Genomic DNA, 16,424 nt, shown 5'->3' with positions numbered 1-16,424 from the left:
GTGTTTGTGTGTGTTTTTCTTCTTTTCTTGCTAGTAACTTTAATGATTTTTTTTTTTTACACTTTTAGGTAGCAATGCTACCCAATTGTTATCTTTACTATTCATTTGTAGTAATGAAGTGGCTATAAACTTATGAAATTACAAGGTTTGTAAGGAATATGTTTCAAAAGGGCAAGAGCTCAAAAGGACAAGAAAAAATTTTTTACATTCAGATCCCTGCAAATTTTTTAAAGAGGCACTATGTATGTTTTTACTGAAAAATATCTTTAATTCACCTTTTTATTTGACCCTTTACCACTTGAACATTGCTTGATGAGCAGACTAACACCTCAGCAGCTCACCACCGATACACCTATAAGCCTGTAGCCTATTTATCCGAATTTTTTTAATCTGGGTCAGAAGTTCCCGTGCTGTTCAGCGGATGTGACGTCAAGCATGTCGATGTTAAATGGGGTTAAATGGCCTAGCAAAAAATAGAAACATTATATTTAAGATGAATTTAACAGATACTCGGAATCAACCGTCATCCTGCTAAACTCAGACACCAATGGCAACTTCATGTGAGGTGAAAAATGTAAAAAAAAAAATCTGTGTTTTTGCCACACGTGGGAGTATAATTTCCTACAGAGATTAATATTATCATCATTATTAATAATAATAATTACAACAATGTTACATTTTACTTACAGTAACAGTAAAATGGTACACCTCATCAAAAAAAAAAAATTTACATATGGATGCTTAATCTTATATCTGTAGAAACTTATCTATTTACAGGTAAGCATTAAATACACCTTTTCATTTTTTTGGTTGGCTCTTACATATAATGATCCCCAACAACCAATAGTGTTTTATTATCACCTGTGAGGAGTTCAGGCAGTTTTGCATCAAAGATTTTCTTCCCAGTTCTTTGCCCAGAGGCCATCACTGGTTTTGACATCACTTTAAATAATCTTTCAAGGTATTACTATAAAACAGAACTCAATGTTTAATAGAAAATTTATCTTAACCAGACAGACATGATTATTCAGAGTCAGTGGCACCACCAGGGGGTGGCCAGGGCATTGCACAGAGTGGCTGTGGCCCCATTGACCATCTCACCTGCCAGTGTAAATTTTTGTAGCATCAGTTCAGCATTTCATCACAATAAACCAAGATATGAGTAGGTGTTAACTTAAGTCTTTATGATTTCTACACTCAGATTTACCACAATAGTAGATTCAAACCCTGAAATTATGGCTTTTACTTTCAGTGTGCCATCCTAAGATTTTTAGTGGCCCCACCTGGCCACCCTTATGAAACATTTCTGAAGGTGCCAAAGTTCAAAATAAAGCACTGGGTTTTTCTTTCCATCATGGGGGAAAATTTATGGGGAATGAGTAACGTGTGAAAAAGCTTCTTATAGATTTAGCAGGGACACACCCTGTGAGAACAGCGTGTACAAAAACATATTGCTTGTAGAGGACAGTCATCACTGGAGGTTATCTGTAAGATTGTGAAAACAAAATTTGACTCCAAAGTAGGGCTGGAGTTAACAATTATTTTCATTACCGATTCATCTGTTGATCTTTTTTTTTTTTCATTTAATCCTTAAACCTTAGTCATTAGATAGCAATCAGATTCTTAAAGAAGAATGTTTTCCGAATCAAACTAAATGGAACTATAATTTTTCCACTTGTACAATTCTGAATAGAGCATAGTGACAGATTAAAAAGTTTTCTTTATCTTAAATGCAAAATATTTTTATGAATATTTTTACAATTATGGTTTAATCACTGCTCTACGTGGGTTTCTCTGTCAGCTACAGGCATGTTTTTTAACTTCTGATACTTCAGTTAACAATTAATTGTTCACATTATTTGACAATTATTTCATTAATTGATTAATCTCGATATATCCGATTAATTGTTTCAGCCCTATTTCAATGTTTATCCACATGTACACACTGTAACTGACAGCTTGTCTAAGTCTGTGATGTGTACAGTTTTCAATGAATTATTTGCTAATGTCCCAAATAACTGTCTTCAACAGCTGAGCACCATGCAGATTCATATAATATATAACAAGGCTGATAGTCTATTCATTTTACTGCAAGAAAGATAACAGTTGATAGACCTATAACGGGTTGGTGGCACAGAAAGCTGCCAATGTGGTTTTTGGGCCAGATATAGTAGGGGGACATGACAGACCTTTCAGTTGTCTCATAACCACTTAGATCACAATCAGAGGGCCTTAAAAGTAGATATATTAAGATAAACATTTTACATAGTTCTGCTTTAAACAGCATCAAAAAGAGGCATGTTTTCTAATTTAAAAAAGTGATAGTGTTAAGCCCTTTGGCTGAGGTCAGTGAGATAAAGAATTTCTAGCAACACACCTGTCTCTGTGGGATTCTTGCACGTTCAGTCGACTTCATGTCATTCCACAGCATTTTGATTAAATCAATAGAGTTTCTGAAATCTGGTCCCTGATTTACTTTTTGGTCATTGTTTTGTTGCAGGGACCTGTTCTGCTTGTCTTTGTGCCACATTCTCTTTAAATACCCTTTGATATACGGTGGAATGCACAGTAGAGTGTGTCAGCTTCTGCATCTGCATACTTCACTGGGCTATTGGGTTCATTATGAGATTATTTACCTGCAAAGCTGGAATTGGGTTATACCAAACAGTTTGTTCTGTTTTGAGTGTATTTTTTCAATCATAAGCCCCATTTACACTACCCTATGAAAACCGATCCGTGCCGACCTCGATTCCTTCTGTCCATTTACACATCACGCTAGCACGGTCCTCGCCTTCTAGTGACGCTCTGCGGTACTACTGCCCTCTAGAGGTAAACAAGCAAATTAACATGGTGGCGGCCATAACATTCGCAAAGTTTGAGGAGGTACAGGCGAAGAAGAAAGCCTTCCGTCAATTCATTGACAGTCAGCTTTTGGGAAGTGGATACGACAAACAATCAGGAAACAACAATAGGAGTTGAGGTTCATCGTACTGCTAAGCAGAATCATCACTGGAAATCGTGTGGCACGGTAGAGAAGCCTGTATTTGATGAATTTCTGAAATTTCATGATTACAGAGGCTGACTGTAAGGAGAGGGCGCAGTCTGCTCATTGGCTCTTTGTTATGTGAGAACCGAACCAAACTGAACAACGCCAAGCCCTACTGATGAACTAGTACCATGTTAGTGCGGTTTGGTTGTGTCTGGCCCGCTTTGGTTCAGTTTGCGTGCCATTTGGACTCAATAGTTATCTCGCTTACTGTGATCAGACCGATCTCAGCACGGTTTCAAAAGGGGCTTAAAGCCCCAGTTAAACTACCCTCATCTGTTGAAAGAACAGCATTCCAGAAGTCTTTGTCTTCGTCCATGGTTTCTCTAGTGAGCTTCAGTCTAGCCGTAAATTTTTTTTGGGAGCAAAAGCTTCTTTCTTTTACCTATATAATGTATACAAGTTCAGCAATCACTTTTTTAATTTTAGAGGAATTCACGTCATCATAAAAAAGATTCTTGTTTACATTCTGTGATGAACGATTGTATGATTTCCGGCACTATTTTAGCCTGACCTCAGGAAAACAAACATACAATATTGTCACTTGCAAACTAAACTTAAATAGATTTACACAAGATATAGCTTGTCCAACATGCTGAATCTAATTTATAATGCTGGAAGTATGTGGAACTGATGTGTTATAACTGCGTATTACTGTTGTTATTTCAAAGAAAATAAAGGTGTTATTTATTCCTCAGTATATTTCTTTAATCTCACTAAACACTTTAAAACATTTTCCTCTCTATTTTAAAAGCTATGTTTTATACTTTTTTCCAAGTATCATAAAATTAGATATTGAAATTCTGAAAATCTGACAAGCATAAAAGCCGTTATGGGATGCATTTGGAAAAGAGTGCTTTAAAACATGTGTGCGTTTATTTTGTGTGAAATTGCATATGATTACAGTGAAATTTGCCATAATTTGGCCATAACTTAACTATGTTTTTAATAGGTCAGAATTATGATGAAGATAAAAAAATAAAATAAAATAAGAGCTCAATCTCAAAAAGTTCTAGAACTAACATAATCTTCAAAGAACTAACCTGAAAAGGGGTGGCAGGAAAACTTTCCCTACAGTTCCCTTTGGTTTGAACTGAGGCTGGATAGGTTCAGATTGTTAAGGCAGCTCCCTGAGGTCTTTGCAAACTTGTTGCCCTAAGGCCTCTGGCCCCTTTGCACCCTTTCATTCTGATGGTAATGATGCCTGGACGGATGAGTCAATAGGATCATCTACTGACCAATCACTGTGACATTAATGAAGTGCGAAAACACAGGCTGGACATATCCTGCATGCTGGTTCTGTAAGGGTTGGCTGCTGGCAGAAGCCTTATTGAGTGATGAGGTTAAACAGGTTAACTGGGGACTGAAGCTGCTGTTGTTACCTCAGACTACTCTTTATCCTTTTAAATGCTGGTAATATAAAATGGTGTATATAGCTCTAAGGGCTCATTAAAGTTTTTATTTCTTTAAAAATGGTATAGATCCTCAGAGTTATTCTAATAAGGTAATTTTAAAAATATATATTTTTACTCAAAATATACATCTGTTTTCTGTAAAAAAAAAAAAATTATATGAAAATCAGAAATTGTTCAAGATAAACAGACTGGAGATTTAACTAGTTTTTTCAGAACATTTTGACTATAATGGTAAATTATGTTGCTTAAAAGTTTCGATAATTCTATAAAGTGAAATACAGAATAATTATTTTACGCAATGAATACTGATTCAAAGGGTGTTATGAAAATGTAGACATTTTCCTTGAAAAACACATGAAGTAGGATTGGGTAGCTCTCTTTCAAAGAGATCTTTCTCCTAAAATATGGAACTTCAAGAGACTTGATGCCAGAGGAGAGTAAACACACCTCTCCTCCAAGATCATACAACCCTGGGGAGAGTGTTTGTGAAACCACTTGGTCTGCTATTGTACTCCTGGGACTGGCCTCCTCTGAAAGGCTACAGAAAGCCTGTAATCAGATTAAAGGCTGCTAGGAAGGGGAGGAGGGATTTTTGAGGACTTGCAGAGACGTCGTGGAAGTTCCCTAATCAGTACCTGCCATTGAAGTGCAGAAGAGGGGCTAAATAACGCAGCAGGAGGGAAGGCGGGAGCCAAGCTGGAGGGACAAATTGGCCCGTTGTTGGGGAGGGATCGTGGAACAATGAGGGAGGGCAGGACAATCAGCGAGCATGGAGCTGGAGAGAATAGATGTGATGGAAGAAAGAAGTAGAAGGGGAGGACTGCTGAGGCCGTGGCCTCATCTTATCTCACCCTGGCAATTATATCATCTTTTTGAGCTGATTGGAACAGGCTGCCTGGTCCATCTGGGCTTAAAGATGGACAGAACCTCCCAGACCTTCTTGAAAAAATAGATCACACCGTGCCAGGGTGCAAGATCTCATCTCCTGTATTTTCATTAAACCAGCAACTCTCAGAGGTGATTCACCTAAACTTCTCGTAACAAGTCCAGACCACAGCCTGAGCATTGTGCACCAAGGATTTTTTATGGACTTCACAGGAGTTCATTTGTCGGGGTCAAAGCGGAAGGTCTCAGGGGAAACCAGTGCTTAGCAAGCATTGGAGTGGAGGAAAACCAGAGAAATCACTATTCATAGCAGGAGATGCTTTGAGTTGGTCACAAAGGCCACAGATTCCCTGCCTGGACTCAAAGAAGAAATTTAAACAAATATATTTGAGGAATCCAAATTGAATGATTTGGTTGTTTAGGTGCACCTGCCAATCAGAGAGCAGATCAATGCATGTGGAGAATGCAGAGCTATTTATATAACCTATACTGCTGTGTCATGTATTCCATCATTAATTGACCAATTAAGTCATTATACATGTAAAGAAATATGACTTAGTTTAGCCCTTGAATTTCTGTCCAACCAGCGATCGTCTTACAAAAACATTAAAGCAAATCACCAGCAGGTATTATCTAACAATAGATATACATTTAATAAATGTATCATTTTTCAGTCATGTTCATATTCATAGGTAATTAGTGATTGGAAACATAGATAACAAGATGGACCAACTTCAGGACAATGTTAAACACTATATACTGCTGATAAAATAAAAGTAGTCTCAGCTAGAAAATGTTTAAGGTTAAGCAACCTATTAAAACCAGCTGCACTTGCTGTCCTTTGCTATCATTATATCCTCTCATTTCTCAAAGGAACCATGGGGAATACAGTGTGGATTCCCTTCCATTATAGCTGTTATCTTAGTCCCTTCTATCAAGCCATATGAGCAACCCCACCTTCCACCTCGGTGCAACGTACATTTTAAATTGATCTATAAAGTTCATTATCCTTATTCATCATCCTTTGGGCAAATACATGACTTTTCTGCTTCCTGCTTCTATGCTGGCAGAGCTCACATCTTACCCATACATCCCTTTATCCTAAGATATTATTGTCCTAAAGTCTGCATTTGGGACATGTTCAAAGAGGGTTAGTCATAGTATATCTTTCAGACACTTTTGAGACACTGGGCTGCTGGTAAATATTAGTAGAAGGTGAGATGGTTCCAGTAAAATCTGCCCACATCAGAAAGCAAAACGAAGAAATTAGATATAAAGCAGACTTGAGATGAATAAACAAAGGCCTGAGCTTTGAGAGAGTCTTATGAGAACAACTGATAGAAACTTGCCCAATCCAGTCCTCATCTAAGAAAAAAAAAAAGATTTATTATTATTATTTTTTTTTAAATAAGTATGCGCCTGAATAAAGAAAATATTCAATACCAGATATCTGGTATGTAAATTAAGCAGTTTTGGGAAGCTCCATGATTTTACCAAAAGGTTTTGTCTTTCAGCCTAACATAGTTCATTGTGGTTACTGAATGTAACTTGTCAAGAAATTCCCAAGACTTTATTTCTCTGGTCTGATCCTTAAACAAGAACCTAAGAAAAACTGTTTCCTTTTTCTACTGATAACCGTTGCCCGTATACATACTTACAACTTCGGAAACTTTCTCACAACTCTTTACAACTACAGACTTTAAGATGTTTCATAAGATTTTTAGCTCTAAACTTACCGGTACACTGCTGGAGTTGGAAGGAAGATTAAATGTTATTCTAATAAAAGCTGAAAGGTGTGCATTAAATGTATTATAGTCAAGCTGCCCAAGGTAGTGATTTGTAGAAACAGTTTTGGTAAAATTAAACATGTCTTTTAGTGCGTGTGTTGATCATCTTTGTGCATCCTACAAACATTCTTCCTCTGAAACAACCCATGGTCAGTCAGATTGAAAGAACACCATTTTTCTGCTTTGCTGTTTCGATTTAGGATGACACTTTAACTGTGCCCATGGGGTGATAAATCATCCCATTGGTGCTCCGGCTGTATATTTGGGGTTACCATGGCAACTGGATTATTCATTATAGTCATAGTTTGGTGAATAAAAAAATACATTGATTTCTGAAAAAAAGCAATTCCCCCCTGCTGAATTGTTAAAAAAAACCTCTAAATCGTGTCACAAACTCTGCATTTACACTGATTAAAAAATGCAATTTTGCACCATATAGTATATTAATGCTCTGAAACTCCATATCGATGCTTTTTTTGCAGCATGTTTTTTTTTTCTCCCACACCGTTTACATTTGATCACTGCTGCACCTTGAATGGAAATGTTGATTTACTGTCTGAAAGCTGTACTAAAGAAATTTCGTTTTGTGTACACTCTGTGTATAAAAAATGACAAAGTTTCTCTAAGTCGAAGTTTAATGGCTGCTGTAGTTTAGAAGAACTGCTTAAACCTGAGACAAACAGAGAGGCCTTCAGCGGCCTGCAGGGCTTTGCTGACCAAGATTTTCTTTAGGTCGGCACTGCTTACCAGGCTGGACAGCATGCAGTTCCTGCAGTTCAGAAACTAAGTATTAAAAGAAACCTGCAGTAGATATTTTTCATTAAAAAGTTTGGTACTTTCATCATTCCTCTCCACTGTCGCTAAAAGCATGCTTAGTGTGAGGGATTGCATTTGAGTCAATGAGTCAATGTAATCAACTGGTTTTCCTTAGATTGAAAACTTTGAGTCAATTTCACTGTATGATCTGGTAAAGTGCCTTGAGATGACATGTGTTGTGAAGTAGCGCTATATAAATAAACTGAATTGAATTGAATCATTCTTAAATAAAAAAAGAAACAGTGTTGTACTTGATGATTAAAACATGTACGGTAAATGCATTCTTTGTGGAATTTAAATAGGTGTTCTGACCATAGCAGACAATCTTCTTGTCACGGCTCAGTAGACCCAGTATTAAAAACAAAACAGACAGAGGAAATATTCAAAAAGCGTATCATAAAAACAGATCTGCAGAACAGCAGCTAGAGCGTCTAAGGCAGGAAGCCCTGGTTTTTAAAGTTCAGTCCATGCTCAGAGAACAAAGTAGGATCAAGCTGTTGGGCTGCCAACAAGATGTGGCAGGTGCCACCCAGAGTGTCCCAGACGCTGCAGCCCCGGTGGATGAGGAACAAGCAGGAGACCAGATCCTAGCAGATGAAGGAAGGCATAATAATCCAGACGGCAAAGCCAAAGCCGGTGCCGAGGACGTGCTTTGGATTCAGAACCAGGAGATCAGAAGTCCAAAGAGGTTCCAGAGGGAAATCCAGGTCGGTGAAACAGCTCCAAGTTTATTAAAAAAAACAGAATCCTGAAGGAGTCCAAAAACGGGTCAGCCAAATAGAACAGACAGGACCAGGTGAGCTCAGTGGTTGAGAGGCAGAGCAGGAAATCTGAAACACTAAAGAAATGCTGGCACACTCTATCCACTGGCCCCAGAGAATAATCTGGCACTGATGACTGGTAGCATGCAGCTTAAATAGATGCAGGAGCAGGTGGATTAGATGAGCAGTAAAGAGAAACCAGACAGAATTAGACAGGTGAATAAAATGAGTAATTAAGCCAGTCATCAGCCCCAAGATCAGGACACTTCTAGTCCATCAGTCAGAAATCATTTTCATTAATCAACCTAATAGTTCTCAAGAACCACATGATAAAGGCACCTCACCCAATGCTATTTAGAAGAAACACAAATAGCAAAATATGTTTTCTAACAAAAAATCCAATGTGGAAATCCTAAAACCCTTTGAATGTATTTGAAGACAATGTTGAATAAAATTTGCCATGTTGAATTCCTTAATAGTTTATCTAAAGTAATCAATGACTATCCAAATACCCCATTCCTTAATAATCTGTTAGTCTGACAAATAGAAAACAAACATGGCCCACATAAAAAAATTATGATTAACTGATAAATCTTTTCCAGAGCTATAACTAACCCCTGTTGTTTTATAAAGCAGAAGTTTTAAACAAAGCTAACAATATACTGGGTACAACCATAGGTACATCTGCACTTTTAGCTCCATGAGGATCCAGTTGTAGTATGGTATCATTTAGCATTTTAATGTCTCATATTTTGTTATTTATATTGTGGTATTTTTGCCATTGCCAAAAAATGGCATTGGCGCAACACTAATTAACAAATTCATGAAAAAATACCAATAAAACTATCAGAATTAAAGTCTTTATATTAGGAAGGTTAGCTTTTCATAAGAAAATCAACCAAATATGTTCACTTATTCAAACTCTTGTGCTTTACCTTGTATTACATAGGTCAGCTTTTCTAGAGAAACACAAAGTGCCATCCTTCTTTACCAATAAGGTGCAGAAGACTTTTCAGTTTCTTGGACAGTGTGATCATCCCCCTAGCCAGCAGGAGGCCAAAATTGATCAGTGTCATGAAAAAATATTCTGGATATATCCCCAAAATACTGAGTCTTGCAACAATGGTATTTGTGCACCAATATTGTACTCAAAGGTATAGTGTAGGATGTTCTTTTTCCGAGTGGATCATCTACATAAGTGGTCCTTCTAATTGTCAATCAATCTGGTGATATGTTTAAGAAAGGTCATCCGACATGTTTGTCCCCATCTTCACTTACTAGTGGTGAGTCTGACATTGTGGAAAAATTGCAAATCCTCTTTTTGAAAGTAAGCTTGTATGAGCAGCAACTTTTAAACAGAGCGTGCACAAGGAGAAATTAGCTTGTGCATGCTCTCCCTCTTGGGAGTGGGTACAGGGATGTGCATTTTATTTAAATTGGAGAGAGCAGTTTTTTATTTTTTATTTGCAAAGATCCTCCACTACATCACGTTTAGTTTTGCTGTTCTGTTGGGCATGGTAAACAATCAAGGATATTTGCAGAAATAACACCTGATCAGCACTTCTCTCTGAGAAACATCCACTTTTCATATCTCCACCAAAAAAAGAATTGCCGCTCATCATTAATCCTGAGGTTAACAGCTTCCTGTAGAGATACAATAAAATGAAAAGTGTCTTCTTTCTGGTAAAGACTAACAGTATAAGCTTTCCTGGAATAAATCATTTAAACTTGAAAGTCTCTCACACAGCCACTAAATAAAGAAAGTCTTGCCTCCTTGAGCTTTTTCCTTCACCTGGTACAGGGTATTAAAAACTACGGTACTATGGAAGAAGAAACTTGAACGTAGAATGAATAATGTTTCCACTGGATATGTGCGGGTATTGAAATACCTACTTTATTAGAATTTGGCATGGATGCATGTAGTTTTAAACCTGCTAAAGTTTTAAAAAGAAACCAACTCTGAAAATATAAAAAACTGTACAGGCCGTTTTGAACAGAGAGGGGGCAGTAATCCCACAGTGCGACAAAGGAAGGAGGGAAATTCATCTAAAAAAGGAGGGAAAGAGGGAGACAGGAAAGGTGGGGAGAATAATGATTCTCTTGGGAAGGGAGGGTGTTTGGGTGAAAAGCAACAGCATATGTATTGTTGGAGGCCCTGACTCGCCACCCTGGAGAGCTCCCTGTTCCCACGGTTTGCTCAACAAACAAACGCACTCCCCCATCCTCCCCTCCTCCCCCTCAAAACATACACACACCACCATGCTCCTGCACGCAGCGGTGATGTCATTAATTACCATCAAAATGAGCATGACAGCAAGCAAGTGTGCGTGCATCTGCATGCAAGGCTTTGTGCATGTGTGCGTGTGTGTGTATGTGTGTGCTAGGGAGATGTAGGGAATGAGAAAGAAAGAGACTATTGTCCTTTCTGCAATAAAGAAATCTCCACTGAAGCATTGTAAATGGAAAAGGCAGAAAAATTGACTAAATTCTGGGATCTCTGAGTGAAAGCTGGGCTGTCACATCTTGTCAGAGCCTCACAAATTGTGATGTTCACACAGCGGCTAGCCTGACCATAGAGACATACTGTGTGTGCTGTCCTGATGAAATCCGAGCTTTTCCTTTTCAGTTTCATAGACCCTCATCATTTCTTTTCTTTATAATAAATGCTTTTTGTATAACATCAATAATAAGAACAACAATAACAATAATTAATATAATAATATTTCTGACATTTGTAATTAATTGATCTTGGACCAGTGTGAGGAAGCCCTCTTCTATACTCACCTACTGTTATCAACATCCAATCTACAAGGTCTGTTACCTCTGCTTCCAATCATTAGGTGTCAACATATGTCCCTCAACATATGAAAGAGACAATGATGAGAGTTATTTTTGTAAAGAACTTGTGTTTACTTATTTTTGATCAGACAGAGAGGCGGAGACAATTATTACCACATAAGGGACCAGACCATAGTCATTAATACAATTCAGTGTTTATGGGCCAGACTCATTGGGAAAAAAAGAAAATGAAAGCCTCCTAAACAAACATTTGGAGGAACAAAAGAGAAAATAATCTTTCATTTGGTGATTGGAGTTGGTGATGATGATAATTACAAGAAATAAAGGTTTGCATGCACAAAAATACATACAAATGTGATAGGGCGAATAAGCACACATAACCCAGAATTATATCTACAACATAAGAACATACCAGGCACAGTCCATTCAAAGTGTTTGCATTCATATTTATGGAGAACATATGTATATCATCATAAAATAATACTGGAATTGTCACCCCCTTTTGTGAAGATGTGACTGTCTGTATTGCTTCCCCACTGACAAAATGTTACCCTTACATGTTTGTTTAAAGAAAATGTCAATTTTTGCTTTGCCTTCCTATGCAAAATCAGGGTTACATTGTCGGAGACTGCTCCTGCAAAGGGCCATTTAACTTTGGGACGAATAAAGGTGGCTGATTGGTTAGTCATTGACAAACCTCTAGGTCTGATAAATAATACTCCATTCACTAAAAACAACATCGATATGTCAATTTGATTAAGATGAGTCCATTCACATCTGGACAATTTGAAATTTAGATGTGTTATTTGAGTGTTCTGCCTCTTTTTAATAAGGACTTTGGTCATTACATAAATGAGTTATGAATGAACATTGAGTGTTGTGTTTAATTGAATAAAATAAATGAATAAAGTAAAACAAAACAAAAAGTATCTAAACTAAACTAAACTAAACTAGACATTTCAAAGGTGAACAGTTCAGTTCAGAGTTTTACTCCCATCTCCAAGAACTGCGCACTGAAGAGGGTCTCTTACAGAGCTGTCACCGTGCCGGCATATCCTGTCAGGACACCAATACGTAGCAAAGCCTCTCTCTGATTGGTTGTTGTTGAGTGGCAAAAGTTCTGATTTTCCAACTCAAGCTGCTCAAAATGTACTGCAGGACCTTTTGTTGCATCTTGACCAGTCAGATTGATCATAGATATCAAAGTCAATTCAACTGTCTTGAATTGAACAGTTATCATATATATATGGTTCCAATTTAGAACATTTCATCTTGAGGCACTTTATATAGACAATTCAGTCACATAATACAGTCAGACTGTTTAAACGTTTTTTTTTTATCTATTGAAATCCAGCTGATAGCAGTAAGTCATTACCTTTGCAGAATTGGCCCTTCCTTGATGAGCATGTTGTGACCGTAGATATTCACTTGCTTTGTGTTGTTGACTCTACCGCAATCCCTCACACTAAGCATGCATGCAGTAACAGTGGAGAGAAAAAAAATCCCTTGTTATTAGGACAAAACCAAAAACAGAACCAGGCTCAGTGTTAGCGACCTTCTGCCGAGGCGAACTGGCGTTCAAGGAGACAGAAGCAAACATACAAAAAGACCATAGAAGCACTGATCCATAAAAACTATGTATGTTAAAAATGGAAACGGTAAATTCTAAATATAGGAACGAAGGATGTGCTTTTTATTATGAAATAACGGTGATGATGATGATGATGATGATGATGATGATGATGATGATGATGATATGCAACCATGGTTAATGTTCAATTTAAGGTCCCACTGGACAAAAGCTTTTCTCAGCTATTTAAAAAAATATTTTATCTAATCAAAAAAAAAGATATTACAAAAATGCGGGTATAAACAGAACAGTCTTAACTGAAGCCATCTAGCTATTCTTTAATTTTTTTGGTTCATTTCTTTATTAAATGAGGTATTTTTTCATACTAAATAAGTCAATGAAAAGCATTCACACATGTGCCAGCTTTTGACAAAGTGAGCTTTACATGGTTTTGGCTGTTCAATCGAGCAGGTCAGAGACTGACAGCGCTGTAAAATGAACAGCCATTATTGCAGCGGATTCCTCCTCATCAACATTTGCACTGATAATTACTACAATTTCAAAGGAAGGCCGGTTAATTAGATGCCTTGATTAGGACTAGAAGAAAAAAGAAACAAACGGATGGTTTGTTGTTTTCAACAAATCAGTTCCCTTAGACGCCAGCATATCTGCTGAGCTCTAAGGCTTTTGTTTTCCAAACTTTGATGAGGTCCTTGTTTCAGGAACAGCCACATCTCTTCAGCTGGGCAAACATCCAACAGTTCATCAGCCATTCAGTATGACTGAAACAATACTCTGAAACAAAAGCCTGAAGAGACAGTAGAGAGTCTACTCTGCAATGTGGTATAACCCTAAACCATAATCTCTAACATCTCCATCCTTACTTTAATTCAGAAATAGCAGCAAGTTTATGGAAAAATAAAACATGAAAAAATATTTTAGCCCAAATATATTTGCTACTAAATCATGAAGTGTTGCTTCAATGAAAAGAATACTTTTAAGTTGGATAAATAACAAGTTCACAGCTGTGTTGTTTTCATATTTTTTCTAAAAGAGTTTAATTTTCAGGTGACCCTAGTATTAGAACTTCCCGCTTGACTGGCTCTGACCAGTAACTGCTCAACCGAAAAATCTATGAATGCACCATATCAGAAAAAAAGTGCTTTGGTGCAATTTAATTAAACTAAATTAAATTCCCTTCAATTTACTTATATAGCACTAATTCACAACTCCACAGTTGTCTCTCAAGGCACTCTACAGAGACAGTTTAATCAGACCCGTTGATAAGTTTACAGGAAAATGAACAGCCTTTTTTGTGGAAGTTGGATCTGAAGGAAGAAAACCAAAAGTTAGGAGGCCCATTATCAGTAAGGACAAATGATGTAAGTGAAACCACCACACAAAAATTGTAAAGGGTTATTCAAACCAAACCACCATTTCTATTAAGGCCTTTTACCCATTTATTCATGTTAGCAGTTACTTAAAGACAAAGCAAAGGTTTAGTACCGGTAGATGGCTGAAGGTAATATAGCAAGCATCCTTTTTTAGATTTAAACTTTTGTAAGGTTTTGAACATATTTAAACTATTTAAAAATGTTGGCAGCCCTCTGAAAATCTCTGAAATAAAGTTAGTATCTTTTTTCAAAGTTATATACATACACAGAACTTGCTTTTTATTAGCTAAAAGCAACAAAAGGTGATGCAAAAAATTATTCTGAAATTAAGCAATGTGGAAATTCAATAAAAATCTGTATTTGAAATTTTGCACAAAAGATCTGATTCTTATTTATTTTGATTTTTTAAATCCAAATTTTCCATTCCATTTTTAAGGTTGGAGAAAGAGAAAAGAGAAACATGTGGTGCCTATGACAACAAAGAATAGTTACACATGATATATCATATTTGCCATCAAGTCAAAGGACATGCTAATGTTCCAAGATTACTATAGAAACTAGATAAAAGGGTTGGCTTTATTGTATATGTAGTTCTGTGTATTTATGTTTGCTACTGCAGAATAAAGCATGTTAAAGGTGATGTACAGGTGCTGGTCATAAAATTAGAATATCATGAAAAAGTAGAATGATTTCAGTAATTCCATTTAAAAAGTGAAACTTGTATATTATATTCATACATTACATACAAACTCATATATTTCAGATGTTTATTTTGTTTAATTTTGATGATTACAAATGACAACAAATGAAAATCTCAAATTCATCATATCAGAAAATTAGAATATTGTGAAAAGGTTCAAAATTGATGGCCCCTGGTGCCACACTCTAATCAGCTAATTAACTCAAACCACCTGCAAAAGCCTTTAAATGGTCTTTCAGTCTAGTTCTATAGGCTACACAATCATGGGGAAGACTGCTGACTTGACAGTTGTCCAAAAGACGACCATCGACACCTTGCACAAGGAGGGCAAGACACAAAAGGTCATCGCTAAAGAGGCTGGCTGTTCACAGAGCTCAGTGTCCAAGCACATTAATAGAGAGGCGAAGGGAAGGAAAAGATGTGGTCGAAAAAAGTGTACAAGCAAGAGAGATAACCGCACCCTGGAGAGGATTGTGAAACAAAACCCCTTCAAAAATGTGGGGGAGATTCACAAAGAGTGGACTGCAGCTGGAGTGAGTGCTTCAAGAACCACCACACACAGACGTATGAAAGACATGGGTTTCTGCTGTCGCATTCCTTGTGTCAAGCCACTCTTGAACCACAGACAGCGTCAGAAGCGTCTTGCCTGGGCTAAAGAGAAACAGGACTGGACTGCTGGTGAGTGGTCCAAAGTCATGTTCTCTGATGAAAGTAAATTTTGCATTTCCTTTGGAAATCAAGGTCCCAGAGTCTGGAGGAAAAGAAGAGAGGCACTTCATCCACGTTGCTTGAAGTCCAGTGTAAAGTTTCCACAGTCAGTGATGGTTTGGGGTGCCATGTCATCTGCTGGTGTTGGTCCATTGTGTTTTCTGAGGTCCAGGGTCAACGCAGCCACATACCAGGAAGTTTTAGAGCACTTCATGCTTCCTGCAGCTGACCAACTTTTTGGAGATGCAGATTTCATTTTCCAACAGGACTTGGCACCTGCACACAGTGCCAAAGCTACCAGTACCTGGTTGAAGGACCATGGTATCCCTGTTCTTAATTGGCCAGCAAACTCTCCTGACCTTAACCCCATAGAAAATCTATGGGGTATTGTGAAGAAGAAGATGCAATACACCAGACCCAACAATTCAGAAGAGCTAAAAGCCACTATTAAAGCAACCTGGGCTATCATAACACCTGAGCAGTGCCACAGACTGAACGACTCCATGCCACGCCGCATTGCTGCAGTAATACAGGCCAAAGGAG

The sequence above is a fragment of the Cyprinodon tularosa genome, unplaced genomic scaffold (assembly GCF_016077235.1).
Source record: "Cyprinodon tularosa strain WSP-4 unplaced genomic scaffold, ASM1607723v1 ctg642, whole genome shotgun sequence".
Lineage (NCBI taxonomy): Eukaryota > Metazoa > Chordata > Actinopteri > Cyprinodontiformes > Cyprinodontidae > Cyprinodon > Cyprinodon tularosa.
Note: the sequence above shows the minus strand (reverse complement) of the source record.